This window comes from Cavia porcellus, unplaced genomic scaffold, assembly GCF_034190915.1.
Source record: "Cavia porcellus strain 051 isolate PalLab524CR breed Dunkin Hartley unplaced genomic scaffold, mCavPor4.1 scaffold_3, whole genome shotgun sequence".
Lineage (NCBI taxonomy): Eukaryota > Metazoa > Chordata > Mammalia > Rodentia > Caviidae > Cavia > Cavia porcellus.
The window spans coordinates 25,299,840-25,308,509 of NW_026947486.1; the positions used below are offsets into that span (position 1 = coordinate 25,299,840).

Sequence of the window (8,670 nt, forward strand, 5' to 3'; positions counted from 1 at the left end):
TGATATGTGGAGGCATTTGGGATATCCGTGGCCATTTGGAGTTATCTGTAGATGAGGTATCCTACATTTGAAGTCTGAATTTTTTATAAAGTCCAAGAAGTTGTTGATAGGGTCTGTGGTGTATGACCTTATGCTTGTTCTCCTCTCACCTCTCTCAACTTCTCAGGTATATTAGTGCCTCAATAATATGGGTAAAGCAATATAGAAGTGAGCATTTTAGGCAATAGCCCACAAAGCTGTGAATGACAGGGAAGTTTTCCATATTGTTCTCTTATTTTCCCATTGTGGGAAATCGTGGACCATGAAGGTTTCTCTTTATCTGATCTGTGTTGTTTTAAGTGAATGGGGACATGAATAATGCAATATCCCTTCTTACCCCCTTCAATCTGTCTGTGTTCATAATTTTTGCTCTAACTATATGCCAGAGCTTCCCTGACTCCTGGATTCCCATAAACACATTCTCATTCATTAGTGGTTGTCAAAATCAATGCTTCTGCAAGGGGATGATTTTGGAAATCTATTGCATACACTTTGCTGACCTCAGCCCTCTTTCACAAATATTCATCAATTGGCATACATTACATTGGCAGGAATAGAACTTTAGTTATTTTAGAACTTCTGAATGGAGGCTGAAGTTGCTCATATTTCTTATTTCAGGCATATTATCATCATTATTTTATTCTAGGTTCTTATCTTGATATTTGTGTTCCCCATGTTATTTATTCTGTAGAATTTGGTTACTTCACTCTCATTCTTCTTAATGAGTTTTGTTTACATCAGAAAATTTTGAGTACATATGGACATATATGAATTTTACTATTTAATAGAAAATAAAAATGTCTGAATCTGGAATTCTAGCTCTGGGCCATGCATTGATAAACTCTCCCTTTTCATTCCAAGTACAGATCCTATTGATCCTTTATTTGGCCTAAACCTGCCTTTATCTGGCCTCATTCATCCCAGATGCTTGTATAAGCTGTCTTAGTTTTTTTATGCTCATCACTGAGACAAAATACCTGATGCCCAAATTGGGAAAAGAAAGGTTTATTTCTTACAGTTTTTGGAGGTTTTAGTCCACACTCAGTTGGCTCCAAGACAGGTGGGCATGGCTGGACCACAGTTCATGGCAGCCACCGACAGCAAGCTTGAACCAGCAAAGAGAGAGACACATTTTCTTTCTGCCATTACATCACATCCTGGCTCCACCCCTAGGTGGGTGGAGCACTGACACCATAAATCCAAGCACTAGACAATGAACCAATTACAAATACACAATGTAAACTCATGAGGCCTGGGGGACACAAACATAAACCATGACATAAGCCATATTCTAATTTCTTCTGAGGTGTTTCTCTTTTCCATCCACTATTAAGCCTTAATCATTTTTCCTTGACTGACTACATCTGTTATTTTTCCTTCTACATGAGCTTTAGATTTTTCCACAATGAAAGAGCATGATAATAGGTGTGTGAGAAGGAGAGATGCAACTCCAGCATGTGTGTTGGATTTGGTGATGGGGGTAACAGCCAAGGCAGTCAAGTCAGTCTTACTTTGAGATGTCTTATCTTGGCATTCAGCAGAGGAAGACTTTGCTGAATTGTGCATCCCATACTGCCACTTCCTCAGGAAGTACTCAGGATTTTGAATTCTGAGGCCTCTGTGTTCTAATTTCAAGTCAGCATCAGAATTTCCATGTGTTGCTGAGTCAGCTATAAACCACTCTGGGTCCCAGGTATTACCATATGAACAATAATAAGATATGTGTATGTTAGTGAGGAGGTAAATGAAATGCTTTTCAGATGCTTTCACCAGGGGGACTGTGCTTCAGTTTCATGACAATAGGTCCTCTTCAAAAAAAGAAATTCTAATCCAATCTTTGTCTCTGAATTGTGTGTGTCCTTGATTTAACTGTCAGACTTTTTTAAGTCTATTTGTGCAACATAAATATCTCACTTCCTGATTGGACAGGAGAGCCTTCAATGTTTTATTTGTCTCCCTGAAACACTCTTAACCTCAACTCAAGCTGAAAGCTTCAGACAGATCAGAGCAGCAAGTTGCTGGTCACATATGACTCTCCCCTTCCAATCTTCTAATTGCTTCAGTTTCCTTCCCTTCCCAACTGTCAGGAGCTTGCATCACTGGCTTGCTTGCCAAACTCATTCCGATGACAACAGTTAGAAATAACTCAGATTCAGGTGAGGATTTTAACTCAAAAGCTAAGAAGCCATGAGCTTCTTGCTGTCTCCCCAGACCAGACTGAGGGAAAGACCCGACAAGCTTTTTGTAATAAAATCCTTTTCCTGCTCACAGGTCTGCCAAAGTTCCTTCTCCATGTCAACAAGAATAAAGTCAACATGCAAGGCCTTTAAAAAAAGAAAATTCAAATCTCTCTAAATGTGACCCAGAATAGAGTGCTTGCTGAGTATGTGCCATGTTCTAGGTTTGATCATCAGCACTGTGAAAATGAAGCAAATCAAAACAAAAACAGTATTTCCAATCATATTTTCCATTTACTCCTATCAAAATTAGACCACTCCTATTGTTTGAGACCTACTATCTCCCTGCTCTCATGGTGGAATATTTACACATATTATCTAGAAAATATTCTATGAACTTTATCAAGTAGACTATTATTCTCACATTACAAAAGAGAAATTGAGATTTATAGATATAAATGAGTTCAGTAAGCAAATCAGGGAGTCAATTCAGACTTAGATCTATCAGATTCCCAAATCTAAGATTTTTCCATTGCCAAGTATTCACAAATGCTGGCCTACAGGTTTTGTATATTCATATAATCTGTAAAAGACTTAGATTTCCAATAGAGAATATTGAATGTTTTTGATCTTCTAATCCCTTAGATGTCATAAGAGTAAAGCAATAAAGAATATAAACCTACAACTCCAGAGAGTTCTCGTCAATGGGGGAGAAATTTTAAAAGCTTTATGGAAAGCAGAAAGAGACTGGAGGATTGGTAACTGAGGAAGCAGGGCAGGGAAAGGCATAGGCATAGTCCATATCTGGGTGGGATAGATCTACTAGGAAAGAGTAGATCTACTTTCTGAAGTTCTAGAGACATGCACAGAAGGCACCCTAATGGTGAGAGGGAGACCTAGAGTCTCAAATGAGATAACTTAAAGTACAAGCCATTATTGTTACTGTTGACCTCCTCCACCTTCCATTTACTCCTCCATGATCATGGGTAGAAATCACAAAAGCCAAGCATCTATGCTTTTGCAAAATAGCACAGGATTCTCCAAAGAAATCAAACACTCCAAAGCAAAGGCCTCCACTTTGTGTACTTAGAGGACCCTGGTGGATTATAAAGGTTCTCACCAGTCAGTTTAAAGGATCCTAATAGTGGAATTGATAAACTTCTGTCCCTTGCATAGGGCTCCAAATCAATCAATTTATTGACTTCTTAAAGCAATGGACTGACAAGTTGGAACACTTGGAAAATATGCTTAGAGATTTATGAAGAAACTAATGAAACAAATGGGAAAACAAAGGCTAGGTATATTTAAAGTATAAAAAATCAAATGATTATTAAAACAAAGAATTTTTAATGCAAAAAAGGTAAACTTGACTACAGTGACCACTGTAGGAGTTGGGATACAAAAATGTTGAATAAAGTAAAGGGTGGGAGGGGGGGGAATACAGGTATGTGTAGAGCAGATAGGAAAGAGGAAATCCCTCTTGTGCTATAACATGTTCTAAAGAAATAACATCATAAGTTGCTAAATTAAGAAGTACTAGCATAAAGATTTTATTAGGAATCTTAGAGATTCATCAGTTAAAAATCTTTTCTGTTACTGGTAATAAGAACTCAAATGATAGTGTTATAAACACATATTGTATTATTTAGTTATTCATTTTTCAATTAACAGTAAGTGTGGTGTGGGTTCAACTGCCCCATGAGGAGGTCAGCTCTTTCATAGTGCCTTGTCTTCATCCTATGCTCATCTCCTCTGGATCACAGAATATCTATCACTGCTCCAAGTAGCACATCTATATTTAAGTAGGAAGAAAGAAGGGCCTCAAAACAGCTGTGTGTGTCTCTTTGCTCAGGAAAGAAAAATTTTCCAGAAGTTCCCCAGCAACCATTGTATTTCGTAGCTAGGTCATAAAGCCACCCTTAACTGAAAGGGAGGCCAAGAAAATATCTGGTTTTTCAGCCTGTGAGTAGAAGACATCAAGGAATACAGTTGGGAGCAGCAAATAACAGAATAAACAGCCAAAACCAGGTAAAACCCCTTGAGGAACAAGACTTGCACTGAGAATTAGTGGGGAAGGATATTGTTGGGTTTTACTGGGCATACTTTACCACTATTTTATTTTTTAATATGTGGTATTACTTTGATAAACAATAAAAATAAAAAATAAAGTGTTGTGGGTTTTTGTCTATCTGGAGGTTTTAATATATTTATTTGAAAACCCAGTTCTGTGAAAGAGCACACTAAATAGCCAAATGAAATAATATGTTTAAAAAATAAAAGCTGGCAATAATTTTCTGTCTCATGAGCAATGGTTGTTAATTTATTATGTAATAGAATAGGATCTTTACTTTAACTGAGGTATCTCAGGTATCAAACCACCAATCATAAAGAAAATGGTGTTATCAACAACACAGGACAACTTTGTGTGGAAGTTACTTGAATTGACTGTGGTTGGACAGTTCAGACACAATTCTCTATCCTACATTATTAACTCTGTGACTCTGGAGGAATGATACTTGGGAGGCTCAGTTTCCTTCTCATAAAATAAATGTACTAAGTGCCTAACACAGGGTAAATAAATATTATCCACTATTATGAAAATGCTAAATATTCTGTGTAGTGACATGATCTGAGTGTAGTTTAATGAGATTATCCTTCTACTGATTTATTTTTATTCTAAGCATAGGTTTAAATTGCACTGTCAGTAAAAATTACTTTGTTCTTAAGAGAAGTATGTGCATCATTTTACCCAGACCTGTGCTCACAGAAGCTCCTGGCTTAGGACCACATCGAGAGACATGCAGCCTTGAATTACTATTGACTTTGCTTTGAGGAAATGCTATCAGTAGTAATGAGACTGGATTGTTGGCCCTATGACAAATATTGTTAATTTAACTTTTGAAGCAGTCTATTCTGTGATTTAATGCAATCCAAATCAAAATTCCAACAGTATTTCTTATATACCTAGAGGAAACAATCTTAAGATTTGTATGAAACCAAAAGAGACTCAGAATAGTGAAAGCAATCCTGGGCAACAAGAGCAAAACAGGAGTCATCACAATCTCAGACTACAAGCTGAAGTGGCATATATGCCTATTAAGAGGTGAATGTACAAAGAAAATTTGGTGTTTATACACAATGGAGTACTGTTCTGCCATAAAGAATGAATTTGAGTATTTTTTAGGAAAATGGATGAACCTGGAGACCATAATGTTAAGTGAAATAAATCAAACAATGTAAGGATATACCTTACATTGTTACCCTTATGTGAGAAAACTAAATGAACATAATTTAAAGGGGAAAATATAACAGGAAGCATGCAGATAGATGTTTTGCAAAAAGGAAGGCAATCAAGAGGTGAAAGGAACTGAGAGGGAGGAGATGAAAAAAGATTTAAAACTGGTTGTACTCATGTCCTAAATCTCCAAAACACTTGTAAATATTGCATACTACAAACATTGACTAATAAAAACAAATAATTAAAATTTAAAAAACAAATCCTGTAATTAATAAACAAGTTCAGCAATGTATCAGAATACAAAATTGACATTCAAAAAATTAATGGAGCTCCTATACACCAATGAGAAATTATGGCCAATTACTCAGAGAAATCTTACAAATGCTGAGAGGTCCTCCAAAGTGTTCCCATGCTGCTGCTGGGTCTTGCAGGCTCTGGGAAGCAGCACTCACGCCCCACCTCAGGGACCTGGAGCAGAGACTGCAGCCCAGAAAATAAAGGAGGAACTGGAACACCTGGCCAAGATAGAAAAATACCTGAAAACTGGCTTTTAAGAACGGAAGCCAGACTATCACACAATTTAACTTCTGAATATGGAAAAGCAATTCTTGCTTTTAAAAATGCCAGTTTAAACAAGCAAAAGATGCTTGCCTCAGGGCAGCCATGGCCCACAAAAATAATAGCACTCTTTTTCAGGATGCCAAAGACAGTGAACAAGCTGGCATGATGCTGAAGGAGATGTAAAAGCTGTGGAGGCTCTCCAGCTGATTGAGAAATCCAGGAGGATGTACCCTGAGAAGAGTACCTTCACTTGGCCCCCATTGCCCTCGAGTGCACTGGATAGCTTATAGAAAATATAGATACTGAAAAGGTTGTATCAACAGACAGCTAATTGCTAGGGAAAGCCTCAAGGCTGCTAGTGTGAGGACACAGGTTTGATGAGGCAGCATTGTCTATTCAGAAAGAAAAAATTTATAAGGAAATTGAGAATTACCCACTTGTTATAAGAAAACAATTGCACAAGTCTTGGTTCATCTATACAGAAATGACAATGTGGCTGTGAAATTTTGAGTCAGGGAGAGCTATAGCATCCCAGGTTTCTATGGCAGCAAAAATAGCTGTGCTAGAGCAACTTCTGTAGGGCTACCACCAGCAGGATAAAAAGCAGGTGTTGGAACTCTGTAACTCACCCCTCTTCAAGTACCCAATAAATATACCGAACTGGGTCTGAGCTTAGTGGCCCCAGGAGGATGAATCAAGAAGTCACCAGGCCAAGCCAGGTGGCCTCACTGCTGCAGCCACCAGGAGGAGTAAGACAAATATTCAGGAGTGTGCTAGTATTTTGTTTGCAAAAAGAAAAGGAAAAATGAAAGGAAATATCCTGAAATACCATTTTCATGGTCTTGAGACTCACTGAAAGTTACTTCTTCCTTGAGGTCATGATTTTGAATACTAATGAAGATGATTCTTAGTTACCACTACCTAAATTAGCCATTGTATCTACTACTGTAAAGTGTTTTATTCTCCTTTCCATTGTAAGGACAGGAAATAGCAGAAAATTGACTGTCACACTGTAATACAATTGATTTTAAAATTTGTAAGCCAAATTCAAGACAAATCATATCCTAAACAAAAAGGACAATTGGAATTTATGCTCTTCTAATTTTGTGTTCCTGTAATTTATTGTTAGAGATTTTTCTTTGTATTTTATTTAATATTGCTGGCAAAAGTGAATATTTACCAGTAAAATAATTATTTTTAAAACTTACCTTGCTGTGAAAAAGAAATTTATCCATAATACTACGTGCATTTAAATTTTAAATCTTTTCAGACACAAGATTGAGATAGAAGTGGTTTTGAAACTTATGATATTTAGCCCAATAGAAGATGCATACAAGCCTTTACATATGATTTTACAAAGTTTTGAAGGCATTTTGTTAAGATAGTTCAGCTTTTTTCAGTCCTTTCTGCAGTGTGGAAGATTCTTCTATCTAAAAGTGCACAGTGACTGTCTCTAGACCTGTTCAACTCCTGACCACACAGGCGCCACATCTATGCACATTTTAAGAAAGAGGTCATGTTTTGTCAGTCTAATATGCACATATCTCTCCCTCCAGAGAATAGTTTCTTTGTTTGGACTGGCAAATAAACCATTACTCAACATGGGAAATACCATACAGTACAAAGGTTTGGCTGAAATAGAATTGTTTTTTAGAAACATGTGTAAAACTTTGGGATGCCAACATTCTCATACTTAATGGCTTCCTAACATGTAATTTTTGAAGCATTACTTTTATACCTTGTGTGACTCAGACCCATCTCATCACCTGTCAACTGGAAGGAGGCCAGAACAGCAACAATGTGCACTCTGCATACTGTGCCACCAAGCTGGTTTCCTCTCCATTCAGGACCTATTCTTTTTCCCTTAGACTCATCCCTTAGCAGACCTCAGTCTGCTTTGTTTTGCTGAGCTTCACCTGACATTCAGGAGAGCTTGCTTGAGCCTCTTGTCACAGTTCTTCTTGGGTGGGGGGAATATCTGTTTCTGCTGTGATTGTGTAATAGGATGCTTGCAAATGATATTAAAAGTCATGCTTTTCCTTAAGTTACCTGCACAATTCTACAAGTAGCAGCTCACTTTTAATCATTGTACTGAGATTATGAACAATGTGAAGACAACTATATTTAGGCATTTTTATTTAATTAGAAGTTAAGTTTTCAAAGATCCTATTATGGCTGCATATATCCTTTAGGTCCAGTCAGCAACTTCAGGAATCTTATACTAAGGCTTCTTTAAGTAAACTAGTAATCCAGACAAGATTTGGCAGTGCCTTCAGATGCTTGGGCTGCCTCTTCATAGAACATATTACTCATTACAACTCATTGGGCCTGTGGAGCACTTAGCTTTACACACTTAACACTTAAAGAGAAATGATCCCGGACATCATGGAACAGCATGCTGCTAAGCTGTGAACCTCGATGGGTACCCTTCACATACACACACATTTCTGGTACTTTCAGGCTGAATATTCCAACTTCAGGAATTCTTCAATCTCATGGTTGTCCTCTGTGGTATCTATAAAGAGCTTTTGTTTCACACCTACACATTTTATTTTTCCATCTGCATAAGTCTCTCAGCCTGAGAGTATGATCAGAAAACCTTGTTTACAAGTAGAATAGTTGTTTCCAGAACTTTAGCATCCTCACTTTACCAGA

General features: G+C 37.4%; 1 pseudogene; it reads left to right on the plus strand.

The window, feature by feature from the left end:
- Positions 1-5,741: 5,741 nt before the first annotated feature.
- LOC111754291 (gamma-soluble NSF attachment protein-like) lies at positions 5,742-6,768 on the plus strand (annotated as a pseudogene).
- The last annotated feature ends 1,902 nt before the right edge of the window (positions 6,769-8,670 follow it).